At 37.6% G+C, this 15,080-nt stretch overlaps 1 protein-coding gene across 3 annotated transcripts in view; it reads left to right on the forward strand.

Annotated features, from left to right (window-relative positions):
- The window catches only part of ZFYVE28 (zinc finger FYVE-type containing 28), a 321,166-nt gene that overhangs the window by 253,319 nt on the left and 52,767 nt on the right, over positions 1 to 15,080 (forward strand). The window lies entirely within an intron of this gene.

Consider the following 15,080-nt stretch of genomic DNA (forward strand, 5'->3'; position numbering starts at 1 on the left):
TGTAAGAATGCAATCTATTTTAATTTTATTTAAAGTTTAACATAATTCTGTTTTGTGATATGTTTGAAATTACATTTAACACAGTTGGTTCTCAAACTTTTGTAGTAGTGACCTCTTTCACACAGCAAGCCTTGGAGGGTGACCCCACTTATAAATTAAAAACATGTTTTAAAATATTTAACATTATTCTAAATGCTGGAGGTGAAGTGGGGTTTTGAGTGGAGGCTGACAGCTCACGACCCCCCAGGTAATAATCTCGCTACCCGACCCCCAGTTTGAGAAACTCTGATTTAACATGATACGTTATTGTACACAATGTATGATCCTTTCTACATTGTTACATAACATAGTAGCACTACTATGGCAAAACTGGTAGTAATAACTTGTACGATGGGTAGAAATACAGATTTTGATGTTTTACTCTTCTCTTTTGATATTTAACTTACTAATAGAGCTGGTCAAAAAATACAAAGTTTCTCAAAAAATTCAAATTTGTTTTCATTTAAAAGTGAACGAAACAGAACCCTTTTTATTTTTTCAATATTTTTTTCTTTCAAAATGTTGTTGAGAAGATTATCAAAACCTTTAGAAATGGCTATTTACAATTTTTGTTTGCTGAAAACCAGGTGTTGTGGTAAATTATATTTGTTTGCCCAAACAGTTTTTGATAAATAAAAAAATTAACTGTTTTCAGTTAGGTTTTTTAATTCTAAAAGTCATGAATATTTTATGTGGAAAATGGAAAAAATGTTAAATGTCACCAGTTTTTCCCCGCAGAAAAGATATTTTATTTCTGCGGAGGAGGGAGGTGAGGGGAGACTTTTTTCAACACAAAAAGTTTCTTTTTGAAACGTTCTAACTAATTACTTTTTAATCATTATGGCATTTGACATCTATAGCTTTTTTCATCTTTGGAGCGTTTAAGGACGCTAGCTAATTAATCCCCAAGGTAAGCAAATGTTGTTATCGTAATTTTGCAAATGGTAGTGGGAAACCAAAGTGGAACAGTTAAATGATTTAGTTAAGGCTACTTAGTGAATACACATCACTAAGATTGGAATTCGGCATCTTCCAGCTCCCAGTTAAGTTCTCAGACCAATAAAGAACACTGCTCATTCCATCAATGACAATTTTATGTTTAAAACTTGTACAAGGAAATGAGAATTTCCTGTTTATTTTTTATTATAGGGAGGGACCTTGCAGACTCTCAACACTTGTGCAGGCTTGCAGACACCAGTCTAGAACTGTTGGGTTAGTTGTTGTTCACATAATGTGAGTGCGAGGCAGAAGTGCTACTTTCAATTGTACCAAGAATTCTGAGTCAGTCTTGCTGCTGATTTCTAAAATTTTTGCTGTGACTCACTCAGAAGAGGTTGCAGGAGTACATTTCTATGCTATTGTGTCTGGAAAGAGATATTTGCCAGAGTAAATCAAAACAGCTCAGTGGTGCAGAATGAGGGTCAAAGTGCACAGTGAGCTACTACTTATTGGGAATTTTTCCTAGCATGACTTTTTATTCTAACTTGCACTGTAGTAGGAACTTTCAGAAGCTCTTGAAGAAAAGGAATCTGAATCTTCCGAATCTGAAGGACATGAATAATTGTATTAGCTATATGCATCTTTACTAATGTGGCCTCCTATCCAGTCTAGGTTTAGCACCTGTGTTTTCATGAAGCTGATGGCAGTAGTACTGTTCTATGTTAAAGCACTGCAGTCATGCAGAACATTGGTGAATGCATAGCATGGAGAAGTGCAAACATAAGTTCAACAGACACTAGAAGTTTACTCCATATCATTTTAGGGGAGTAAAATGTCCTCCTCGCATCCTGTCTTTCTTTTATTCTGAGTTCTGGCTTCAGATGCCCCTTTGTTCTAATGTAACTATAACTCAGGGGTCGGCAGCCTATGGCACACGTGCCAAAGGTGGCATCCGGGCCAATTTTTGATGGCTCAGCCCACCGCCATTCTGGGGTTCCCGCTGCTGGCCCCTTGACAGCCGGGGTCCCACCATTGGTCCCACTCAGCACCTGCTGCTGGCCTTAGGGAAGGAACCCCAGGCTGGCAGTGTGCTAAGACCCCGGCTGGCAGGAGCCAGCGGCTGAAACCCCAGAGTGGGGGCAGGCGGAGATGCTCAACCTACCCCCGAAACTCCAGAGCTGGGTGGGCTGACCCGCTCAGCCCGCTGCCGCTCTGGGGTTCCGGCTGCTGGCCCCTTGCCAGCTGGGGTCCCTGCCGCAGCCCCACTCACCTTGCTTCTGGTTGGTATTTCAGCGCAGACCCCCTGCCAGACAGGATCTAGGCCTCTGGCCCTACTCAGCCCTACCAGCCGCCAGCTCCACTCACCTCAACTGCCAATCTGGGGTTCCAGCCAGTTAACAACTGATCACTCAGAAGCCTGTGTGCAGCTTAAAGTACGTGCCACCAGACATTGGAAAACTCAGCAAGGAAAAGCAAGGGCAAGGATCACACTAAACTAATAAGATCTGCATTTTAATTTAATTTTAAATCTTCTGAAACACATGAAAACCTTGTTTACTTTACATATAACAGTAGTTTGGTTATATATTATAGACTCGTAGAGAAACCTTCTAAAAAACGTTAAAATGTATTACCGGCACGCGAAGCCTTAAATTAGAGTGTATACATGAAGTCTCGGCACGCCACTGCTGAAGGGTTGCCTACCCCTGCTATAAATATTACTATTTTCTAATGGTTCTCCTGTTCAAATGTCCCTTTCTATTTTTGAGTGCTCTTGAAGCTTCATCTAATGTTGTTGTGTACAGTGGTTAGGGTAACACAGTGGTGCTCCGATCCCTGACTGGGACCTCCTAGGCACTACCTCACAGTACAAAAGTTATGGAAATAAAAGTATTAAATAAGAATGATACCAGTAGAAATACCAATATTAAATGTGATAATACTAATAGTGAAAACAGAAAAAATGGAACTTAGGGTCCTCTGTGCCATAATATTTTGATATAATATAATAGGTGCTGCCACCTGCTATTCATGCATTGTGAGCAACTAACCCAACAGTTCCAGTCAGGTATCTCTGATGTAATTACTGGTAAATATTCTTGTTCTAATTGCTAACACTGTTTCTGTGGCCTCTACTATCAGAGCCAGACTTTGGAAATCTAATCACTACATATGTCCATATTTTGTTGTTTTCTGACACTTGTAAATCACTTTTCTACATTTTAAAACATTTACTGTGCATTTCAGCTACTTCAAACTAGCAGTGTGCGCTGCTGTACGTACATGCTAATAATCTGTCTTACAAACAAATCACATTCCTTGCTTATAATATCCTTTCCAGATAGAGTTTAACATTATCCATTTTATTATTTTGAAATAAGTATGATTTTAGGCTTGTAAATATTTTCTTGGATTTTATGACCACTTTTAGAGCCATGCAACAGAAATATTCAGTGAATTTCTGTGACTCATGGCCTGAATCTTTTTTCAAACTGACTAATTTTATCCTTTTGGATAGTCAAATGAAGGAATACAATCCTTGGGATTATAATCTTGTTTAAAAATATTTAATATCACCTTTAATTCTAGTGTCTAGACAGTACTGCTGCACACTGCTGAAATATCTGTTACAAAGCCACAATTTGACTACTTTTTGGGTGAGATGTGCATAAAAGATATTAAGTGGCATCTGGACATTTCTGCAAAAAAAACCCAAAATACTGTATCTGCAAGGAGCATTGATTGAAGTCATATGCTAATAGAGAAGGAATGAGAAAAAACACAATATTTTACACAGGTCTACACTTTGTGCAGGCATATGGAGAAGAAGAGCAACAACTGTCAAAGGTCCATGACAAACCAGAGAGTACAGAGCAAACGCTATCCAGGACTAGCTTACTAACATTAATTGATTAAATTTAGCTATCTCAACCTTCTGATTATAAGACCATAAGAGAGTGTACTTACTCATTGCATACCATTGTTATTGATAGCAAACAACTACTCCGTCTTCCCACATGCACACACTTTTGTTAGGAGCAGATGTAGTTTAGGAATATCCAAACATATGAGATTCTCATTCATTTAGATTATCACATAAATAGTCCAATAGTTGGTTCAATAAGATATTACCTCACCCACCTTGTTTCTCTAATATCCTGGGACCAACACAGCTACACCACTGCATGCATAAATACTCACAGATATATAAATATCTACCATTGGGTTTGGTTCTTGGCTATGTGCGTTGTTTGTCATGCCAGCTGAGGTACAAGAAGGAACATCATCAGTCTCCTCTTACTCTTTGTTCCCCAGGTAACTAATCATTGATATTTAATGGTTCTTTTAAAAGAGGAATGTCATCTTGGACCTCTCTATAATGGCTTCCTATGATGTGCTTGTGAATGTTACCTTAACAGTGAGTGAAGTGTTTGAGACACTGGATTATTTTCAGAATGATAGATTCTTTAGCTAGAACAGTATGCAATTTAATAAGCATTGAAGAACCACAGCAAATGTTAATTCATCAGATTGATAAGTATATTTACTTTTCAGTCATTGAAAATCAACTAAAAGAAAAGATACGTTTCTATGCCCTGGCTCAATCAAATAGCTATCAGATGTGCACATTAATGAATGGTAGCATGAGCATCTTCATTTAGTGAGGTCTATGGTAATAGTAAAGAATATAACATCATTTATATATATGCTTTCTCTGATCCAACCAGGATTATTGTATTTAGCGTGTCCAGGTAACATAGGACCTTACCACACACATTTATTTTGCAAATACCCAGCTAAGCCAGCTACTCTGAACTTCTTGATCCAGCAGAGTTGATTGGTAAGTCATCATTCAATCACATTTGATATACCATTAAAAATTGTTCTGTTGTACATAATCAGATTTGTCTTTTTGACATGTCTTTTCTTTGTTTTTTTGTAGGTAACAGCAGATAGTCCTTAACTTCCAGTTTGACACACATTTCTCTCTTTTTCCCTATTTTCCTGTAACTATGTTGAAGAAATGAAACATGCACAATATTAAATGATTCACAGGCAGCAGCATTAGTATTATGCAGATATAACTGTCGTGCTTGTAAAGATCTGGTGAACCTGTGATTTGAAACAAAGACAGCAGATATGAAGTACAAGCTGTTTTGTCACACAAAGTAGAAACTCCTGAGGGAAGAAATAGCAGAATAGCTACAGAATAGCAGATCAACAATAAGTCAAAAGACTGTAATAGAATTATGCAACAAAGAAATGTTGTAGGGGAAGAAAAGCATGAGATCCACTAAAGAAGGAATGTTTAGATCTGTATTTCATGTTTTTCAAACTGTGAATAAGGTAGAATAAGTAAAATGCTGAGTCTGACTATCGCAATACTCTCCCCTGTATGAAGAGGTATACGTGATGAAAGACATTCTTTAGTTTTGGAGTCTGAAGAATCCTTGAAAAGCTGGATTATTCTTCCACATGTCAAATAAGGTTCTGAAAATTTGTTCCATTTTGTTATGCATTGCTGGCTTTTTTCCATTTTAGGTTTCATATGCCTGGTTTCGCTGTGCCATTCTGTTATCTTTTTATTGACTTTGCAACACCTAAATTACAATTCTTAAGTATTTTCTCTCTACTTTTTCTTCCAGGTCTATTCTGTCTAACTTAAAATGCAGAATTTTCACCAGAATTCCTTTATTTTATTAATTGATTGCAAGTATTTCGAGTGTGTGCAGTAATAAGACTTCTCTTGTATAGCTGTTTTTCATAATATACATAAGAACTGAGCTGTGCTTAGTAGTGAGAAAAACGTTGCTATTATTTCCTCTCACTCTCTATGAGCTGTAATAGTGTATCTTTCATTAGCTGTTGTAGTTGGATGTTCATGCTGTTCGAATTTGGTTAGCAGAAGTTTAATGAGCAGAATGATTTTCCCCAAGTAGAACCGATGATACATTCTGGGCAAATTGCCTATGCAAAGCATATTTCCGTGCTGTCCCTAATTACTGACTGCAACCCTACATTAAGATTTTTAATTTAACCTTCCCCAGCCTGGCACTCAAATTGTTCCACTTCTTGTTGCTGTAATTTCTTAGCCTTACAACTGTGCAGTTATGAATTTTTAAAGCTCCATTCCCCAATATATTGTTCAGAACTCTTCAGAAAAAGATGAACAGTTGTTTCACCTACAAAGCTAGCTTTCTATTTTGGTGTTTTTTTTCTTACATGTAATTCGTTACAACATTTAGTCATATGTAAACTGTGAAGTAAATGGAGGTTTTCAGTAAAACAGCCTTAGTCTTTTATTTAATTGTTGGCTTTTGACAAAAATGTGAATATGCTATAGTCATTTGTACCTGTATAAATGAATAGAAATCAGGGATTCTGATAAATTTGGTTTTAAAATGTAACTTCTACTGGCTGTTGCATTTAAGGAAATTGTTCCTTGTGTTCATATGATAGCAAGATGCCTTTCCCATGAATGAAATGTAGCTGTGTGTTGATAAACTGTATTTAAATGAAAACTTGTCTCTATAGCCAGTTTGTAATGATTCTAATCCTTAACCCAGCCAACTAAGAGCAGGGAAACTGTCTCCTGTCAATATAGTTATTAGGGAAAGAGTGGTTGATTGGGAAAATAATCTCTACTGTCCACATGGGTGAGCTTTTCTTTAGTGATTCCCTAGCCTTCTGTTGAACGCCCCATTGAAATTTTTCTGTTCCTCTTACAATCATTTGTTTGTATTATAGAATCCTGCATCTATATGGTAGGTCAAGTTCAGACTTTAGGCTTGTCTCCACCTACCAGGGGATCGATGCATAGTGATCAATCCATCGGGGGTCGATTTAGCGGATCTCATGAAGACCCACTAAATCGACCATTGATTGCTCTCTCGTTGACTCCGGTACTCCACCGGAATGAGAGGCATAAGGTAAGTTGACAGGAAACCCAGCTCAATGTAGACACCACAGTAAGATGACCTAAGGTACGTTGACTCGAGCTCCATTATTCACAGAGCTGGAGTTGCGTAACTTAGGTCGCTGTAGCCCCGTAGTGTAGACCTGCCGTTTTCATAAGTAAGTACAACCAAGACTGAATTTGGCCCTGAGTCTTTTCTGCAAGATGTTTCACAGCACTAAGTTCAAATTAGATATTACAATGTTTGACTTCACACATTGAACATCATGATCAGTAACTAAGAATGTTACTGCAATTATAATCCAACCTTGGGATGAAATGAAAATGTCAGTATATTGTACCAGCAAGCCATTTATCAGCAAAAGCAACCTCTACTAAATCTCAGTTTTCACTATAATAAAAAAAAAATCTGGTTAAAAAAAAGCCTAAGCTTTAAAAGCCATTCATCTGATTAAGTTTAATATAGTTAACACAAGAGATTTGAAAGAGTTAGCTTGTTGACGATGTATACTTAGAATGTAAATATAGCTGATATTTCATAGATAATGAAATAATAAGAAATTATTAAATGAAACCTAAGATACTGGATGCACATCCCAAGGAATGGAGTGGAAACTGGCCAAAAATTGTTAAAACTAATGAAAACAAGCATCAAATACACAATTGTTTTGTTGCAGAAAATGGCCAGACCCTCAAAAATTGTTCACAGGTTCAAATCTGCATCTGAACCAATACTGTTAACATGTCTACTTGTATCACATCATAGGAAAGCACTAATTAGGGTGACTTCACCATTGTCCGACCTTTGGGCTATATCTATTATTTATTTATTATTTTCTCTCACTGATAATTACTATTCACTTGCTGGAAACTCAGACACAGCACATAGTAAGCAATCTTTATTAGCCAGAATCAAGTATTCAGGTTTTTGGTTTTTTAAGATTGCCTTTTTGGTCATGGATGTGTTGCCAAAAGACAGATATGTCCTGGCTGACTAAATTGTTTTTCTTTTTTTAAAAGAAGAATCCATTCTAATAAAAGAGATAGGAGGAACAGGATAGGATAGAAAATTAATATACTTCAAAGGAATACAATAAATTTTAGATGTACATCCCAGGAGTTGTTGAGGACACAGATATGGAAGATGTGGTATTATTGGGCTCCTTCTCCTCATTTAGTCTGGTCAGAACCGTTTTCAAGATGTGGAAAACAGAATCCTGATGGAATGATGGTAAATCTGTCAATCTAAGATACCTATATGGGCCCATCACCATAGTATCTGAGTGCTTCACAGTCTTTTCATGTGTTCATCCTTGTGCATCCCCTGTCATATAGGGAAGTACTTTTATCCTCATTTTGCAGATGGGGAACTGAAGCACAAAGTATTGTCCTGGGAAGTCTCCTAGAGCAGGGAATTGAACTCTGGTTTCTCAAGTTCTAGGCTAGTGTCCTAACCACTGGATGAGATTTGATCTCAGGTCCCAGTCGGCAACCAACATGAGAGTTGTAATAGCTAATGTTCCCTGTATGTATAGGCTCACTGCCTTGCATTTTTATTATCCCTGTGCATAAGCTAGTTCTCAAATTCTCAAGAAATGTAATGGCCAAGAAGAGGTGGAAATTGTGTTCCATCAAAACAAATATCTACTGGTCCCATATAGACATATTTCCTTCCATCTTAACTTTGTGTTGCTAAAACAATTCTGTAATCTTATTAGAAACTTTGAAAACCCTCATTGGTTCTTTCATTTTAAATGCACGGGTCATTTTGGCTCTGATCCATAATTTCATAAACAATTTTATCTAGTGTGTTCATATAGGTTGAGATGAAGTTTTATGCACCTTTCACCTACTATTTTGGGTTTAGCAAGGAGTCCCACAAACCTAGCAAGGCCCAAATTGGTGTGGCACATCTTTTCATTACCAAGAAAAAGAAGTAGTAAAAAAAAGCACAATTCATATAAGGCATGGCTGGATGATGGGAAGGATTAATGTTTTGTGTTTCCAATACTGATTACGCTAACACCTATTGTGAAATATGCCAGTCCTTGCATGCATCTTCTACATATACCTGTGCTAATGAACACATGCAGCTAGCGAGAACTAGTTGACTACAGGAAACATGAGGCAGGAAATGCAGGTCAATTGACCTCAGGATCCCACAGTATCCCTGGAACTCCTGAGTGGGTCTCTAAGGGTGTGCTAATGAGAACAGAAGTGAATCGTATAAAGAGGAATCTTGATTTCATGCACATTAAGTAGGTTTTATTAAACATAAGGTTACAGTGTTAATATAACAGAAATTGCAGCGAGTAAATGAAGTCTCCAAAAAGTGAAGAAAGATGTTTTCTCTGTCAGTTAGTTATTGTAACATCAGGAAATTGTTTGTAAAGGCCTCCATAATTATTGAAGTTCCATTGCACTGGGCCCTGTACAAACAGAGTTTCTTGTCATGAAGAGCTTACAATCTAAATAATCAATCAAAAAGAAATACTACCATTTCTGGTAGACATTTTCACTTTATCATGGCACAGAGAAGTGAGACACTTGTAAAAATGTGTGTACATTATTTTTTCTAATAGTTAAACCCACCTTTGATATATTACACTATCTTTAACTTTAATGGAATTTTCATACAATGTATATCCTCAAACACTTTAACACTTTACAGAAATAAAAAATGAGATAACAGACAATATCTGAGTTTAAGTAAGGAAAACAGTGGAGGGAAGGCTTTGTCTAATATTTATACTCATAAAAAGAGTAACAAAAAATAGTATATAAAGAAGGGAGATAAACATAAGCAAGAGGTTAGGGGATCAGGTTTGAACTGAATTGGAGCGTTAGTAAGGCAGGAAGACACAGAAGGGCTGTTCCAGATGGCAGGAGCTGGAATGGGAAAGATACTCCCATACTGACTAGTTTCTGAGGAGGAGGGTGTAAGATGAGGAGAGGAAATGGGGAGGAGAGTACTAAAAGATGATACAAAGTAGGCTGAAAAAATCCATGGAGATCATTTTTTAAGAAGAGGCAGGTATCAAATCCTCAGCTGGTATAAATTGGTATCACTTCATTTATATCAATGGATCTATGCCAATTTGTACCAGCTGAGGCTCTGTGCCAAAGATTCATAGATGATTCAAAGATTCACAGGTTGTATAACCAGAAAGAACCATTGTGATCAGCTAGTCTGGCTGGATGGTAATTCTCAGCTTCTGAATGAGAAACAAATGGAGATGTTTGTGGCTGGCAGTGTTCAGGCAGTGCTTCTTGATATTTATGAGAAGACCATGAGGCTGCAGTTTTCTGCACACATAGGAGTCTTGAAAAGCTAGGATTTGGGGAAGTCCTAGGAGAGGGAGTTGCTGTAATTAAGATGTGAGAGGATGACAGCATGGATGAGGATTTTAGGAGAGGTGGAAGGAGAGTTAAGATGAACATGTCAACATACAACTTCAAGTCCAGCAGAGAAATCATTACAGGTGTCAAAAGGTATGTACATGAGGTGAAGAGCTGTTTTGCCTGTTTTTAGAATTTTATGATCAAGCCATTCATGAAACAATTCCATATGGAAGTGCAGATGGAGAAATGCATTTAACAGGTAAGTATAATGTTGTTTTTATTTGTTGTTTTCCTCAGGGTTAATCCTGCATAAACATCCATTCCTTTCACCATCCGAGGGAATGGAAAAGATAAAGGAGGAAATACCAGTCCCTTCAAGAAAGAAAGTAAAGATGAGGGATGGGAAAACAAGGTTAAAGAGACAGGGTGGGAGATACGTAAGGGGACACTGTTAAAAATTTTAATTTAAGTATTTTATATATTTTTGTTAATGTTAAAAAAATTGTTTAATTTGTTGTTGAATGCTTTATGGCTTGTATGACTTCCCAGTGTTTGTTTGTTTTTGTTTGTTTCATTCTTGGTGCTCTGTGTGGTTTTTGTACTACTGGAGTGATTTTATGTTCATGTGACTGCATGTAAAGAAATCTTACCAGTATATTGGTTATGATGTCAAATGTGAACTGTGTTGTATGTAGGACTGAGACCACAAGTCGTCTTTTTGGGGGACCATGTGTAGAGAGTTTTTCAGATGTTAATTCTTCATCTGTTGTATAATTATAGAAAATGAAGTTGTTTGAAGTGTTCATGTGTAAATCAGGTAAAAAAATAAATGCTTTCCCGTAATCATGTGGGATTCTGTGTTTTATGTATCCAGACTAGCACCCCAAAACTTGGGGTGCCCCGCCCTAGAATCACCTACCTATCACCCCCCTTAATCTGTCTTCCTAGGTCTCTAGGATAACTGAGGAAACACTTGGAGGACATGGATACGGCCTTCTAATAAATGATAGACAGTATTCTGTCCAAAAAAAGTATCCTTTTGTTAATGTAACTAATAATCCCTAATACAATATAATCTAAAAACCTAACTAAAATACAAATCTCTTATTGCAAGTTAAAGAGTATTCAAAATGCAATTGCATACCTCTCAAATTATTCTAAATGGTTGAGTTCTGTTACAGATATCTGGTCTGCAATGGATCCCTGACAAGAGTTCTTAAATTGTACTTTCCATTTTACAGAGGTAAATTACAATTAGCACACACTCAGACATCTATATATATATATATGTGCGCACACACACGCACACTATGCTATGATTAAAAACCTGCAGGGTTCCTCTGTCCTGGCTGTCAGCTTTCTGTTGCTGCTGCTGTAGCTGCCTCTCTTGATCAGCTCTCTTGCCAGTTCGTCCACTCTCCACCTCTCACCTGCTTAACTTCTCTCCTTGCTTTCCTAACTCCTTATTCACTCCTCTCTCAACCATTTTAACGGTCTGCCTTTTACACTGTTCTGTCAGCTAGCAGATCTTTACTGCACATGCTCACTGTCTTATCAGGTCGTTTCCGCTCATGCTCCCTGCCAAACTTTATCAGCTTGAATGCATGCCAATGTTACCTTATTCTGGGATGCACATTCCAAATACTCACTGCGGTTGTTTACCCCAGAGCTCTGACTTGCTGACCTTATCATGTGACCTGTAGCTTCTGCTGGTAGAGTGACTTTTGTTTATTCAGAGACACAAAACGGAGTCTGAGGAATTTCTCTGGTATGAAGGTGGTCTGACATAAATGTACATTACATGTTGACAAATTAGTCAGCCAAGAGTTTGCACCTGTTTAGACATATAGCAGATAATTGTTAAGTCTGAGACAGATACAGAACCCAAAAGTCTCAGAAATTTTTTATTTGTACACATATGGAAGAATAAAAGCAAGACTAACTCCGTCTAACCTATAAAGTCTATTGTTGAATTTAAGTAGCTTAAATTCTAAAGCACATTGCAGAAGCATATGCATTAATGAGAATTACTAGCAGGCATAGATTTAAATGAGGGGAGAGACCCCAGGAGCCAAATTTTGGCAGTCATTGGCCATTGGCAACTGACAGAAAAACCTTTGACAAGCAACAGGAGTGTGGAGTGGAATTCAAACACTTTTTCTGATTCCTCTTAAATCAGTGATTTTCAACCTGTGGTCCACAGACCCATGGGGATCTGCAGGCTGTCTGAGGTAAGTCTACTCTACCACGCTACATCGGCACACCAGGTGAAGAGACACTATGCCAATGGGAGAGCACTCTCCCGTCAGCATAATTACTCCACCTCCACAAGAGGCAGAAGCTATGTCAGTGGAGAGCATCTCCCACCAACATAGTGTCATGTGGACACTGCTTTAAGTCAATGTAACTTATGTCGCTCAGGGCAGTGTTGTTTTCTTATCCCTAAGTGACATATGTCATATTGACTTCAGCGGCAGTGTAGACCAGCTATAAGATTTTCAAAGGTGTCTGCACCTCATTTGAAATTTTTTAGGGGACTGCAAATGAAAAAAGGTTGACAACCACTGTCTTAAAGCCATGGACAGTCAGTCCTGCAAATCTCCAGTAGCCGGAGTCTCAGAAAGTTTTATAAAGTCTATAGGCTTTATGCCTGCATAGTCCCCTGGACTCAGTAATGGTCTGTACTACAGCCACATTTATGGATTACTGTGGATACTTTGTGTGCTGGGTCTGCTGCTGGCCAGAATACAGAATCACCTTAGAGTCTAAGTTACATGAGTACGAAATGCAGTGATTTTATGCAAGGAAAGCATTGTAAGTAGGAGGGGGAAATTATACTTGTAAAATACCTACATTTATTGCACCATACTAATATATACATTGTTCAGACAGTCTAAGAGACTGTCCTCTCTGTTCTGACACACTTGTCTCTTCTTTCTCCCTTCCCCACAGAGAAGATAAGTGCAACATTTAACTAAAAATATACCACTCTGCACTGGACTTTGGTCAAGGTGTAGCTCATGACACATTTGAACATGGATTTCAAATATGGGCAAAAAGGCGTCCAATTTTTTCACGCAATAAAAGAAAATTGGTGAAGTAATATTATCTTCAGCGCATAGAAATCTGTTGCGGGGGAAGCGGGAGGAGGATGTGAGAAATAATCATAGCATAGCGTGGTCATTCTGGTGCTGGTCATGCTACAAGGGCTACTACTTTCATATCTGCTAATATTACTGTATAATCTCAGGTGATGGGTCAGCTCGTTTACCTTGACTCCACTTACCAAAAGTGAGGGACATTTAAGTGGCCAGCAGATCACTAAAAGCTAGCAATTGCTTCATGCAAAATGTGTCTTGATTGTGAGCTACGGTTTTTTAGTTGTTTTGTGTTTTTAATTATTTCCCAGTAATACTTTGAGATTAATCACCAAGCTTGTTTATCACTCATTTCCAGATACATAACTTGCATACAATTTATGTTCAGTCTTTATTGTCTTGTTTTCCAACTTGTAACACACACTAAACAAAAGAGCATAACACTAATAACTGATTCAGTGTGCCAACTCTAGCAATTTTTATCATGAGTCTCATGATACTTGGTTTTTCCATAAAGCTTTAGCTCATTGAGTCCTGTGATTACACAAGACTTTCAACTTGCTTTTTTAAAAAAGATAGTTTCTAGCCACTTTGGTAGTGGAGAAAAGTTGGAAAACATGAATCCTAAGGGCTCAAAACCCAGAAGGCAAATATGAATAATAGGGCTGTCAAGTGATTTAAAAAAATTAATCATGAGTGTTTGCATGAGTAAAACATTAATCATGCTGTTAAACAATAATCGAATACCATTTCCTTAAATATTTTTGAATGTTTTCTTCATTTTCAAACATATTGATTTCAATTACAACACAGGATACAAAGTATACAGTGCTCACTTTGTATTTATTTTTGTTTACAAATATTTGCACTGTAAAAAACAAAAGAAATGATATTTTTCAGTTCACCTAATACAAATACTGTAGTGTAGTCTGTTTATCATGAAAGTTGAACTTACAAATGTAGAACTATTTACAAAAAAAAAAAACTGCATTCAAAAATAAAACAATGTAAAACTAGAGCCTACAGGTCCATTCACTCCTACTTCAGCCAATCACTCAGACAAACAAGTTTGGTTACAATTTGCAGGAGATAATGCTGCCAGCTTCTTGTTTACAGTGTCACCTGAAAGTGAGAACAGGCGTTTGCATGACACTATTATCGCTGGTGTCGCAAGATATTTCCATGCCAGATGTGCTGAATATTCATGTGTACCTTTATACTTCAACCAGCATTCCAGAAGACAAACATCCATGCTGATAACAGGTTCTGCTTGATAACCAAAGCAGCGCAGATTGACGCATGTTCATTTTCATCATCTGAGTCAGAAGCCACCAGCAGAAGGTTGGTTTGTTTTTTGGTGGTTCAGGTTCTGAAGTTTCCATATTGGAGTGTTGCTCTTTTAAGACTTCTGAAAGCATGCTCCGCACCTCATCCCCCTAAGATTTAGGAAGACAATTCAGATTCTTAAAACCTTGGGTCAAGTGTTGTAGCTATCTCTAGAAATCTCTCATTGGTACCGTCTTTGCATTTTGTCAAATATGCTGTGAAAGTGTTCTTAAAACAAACTTGCTGGGTCATCATCTGAGACTGCTATAACGTGAAATATATGGCAGAATGTGGGTAAAACAGATCAGGAGACATATAATTCTCCCTCACGGAGTTCAGTCACAAATGTAATTAACGCATTATTTTTTTAACATGCATCATCAGCATGGAAGCATGTCCTCTGGAATGGTGGCCGAAGT

This window comes from Chelonoidis abingdonii, chromosome 5 (genome assembly GCF_003597395.2).
Source record: "Chelonoidis abingdonii isolate Lonesome George chromosome 5, CheloAbing_2.0, whole genome shotgun sequence".
Lineage (NCBI taxonomy): Eukaryota > Metazoa > Chordata > Testudines > Testudinidae > Chelonoidis > Chelonoidis abingdonii.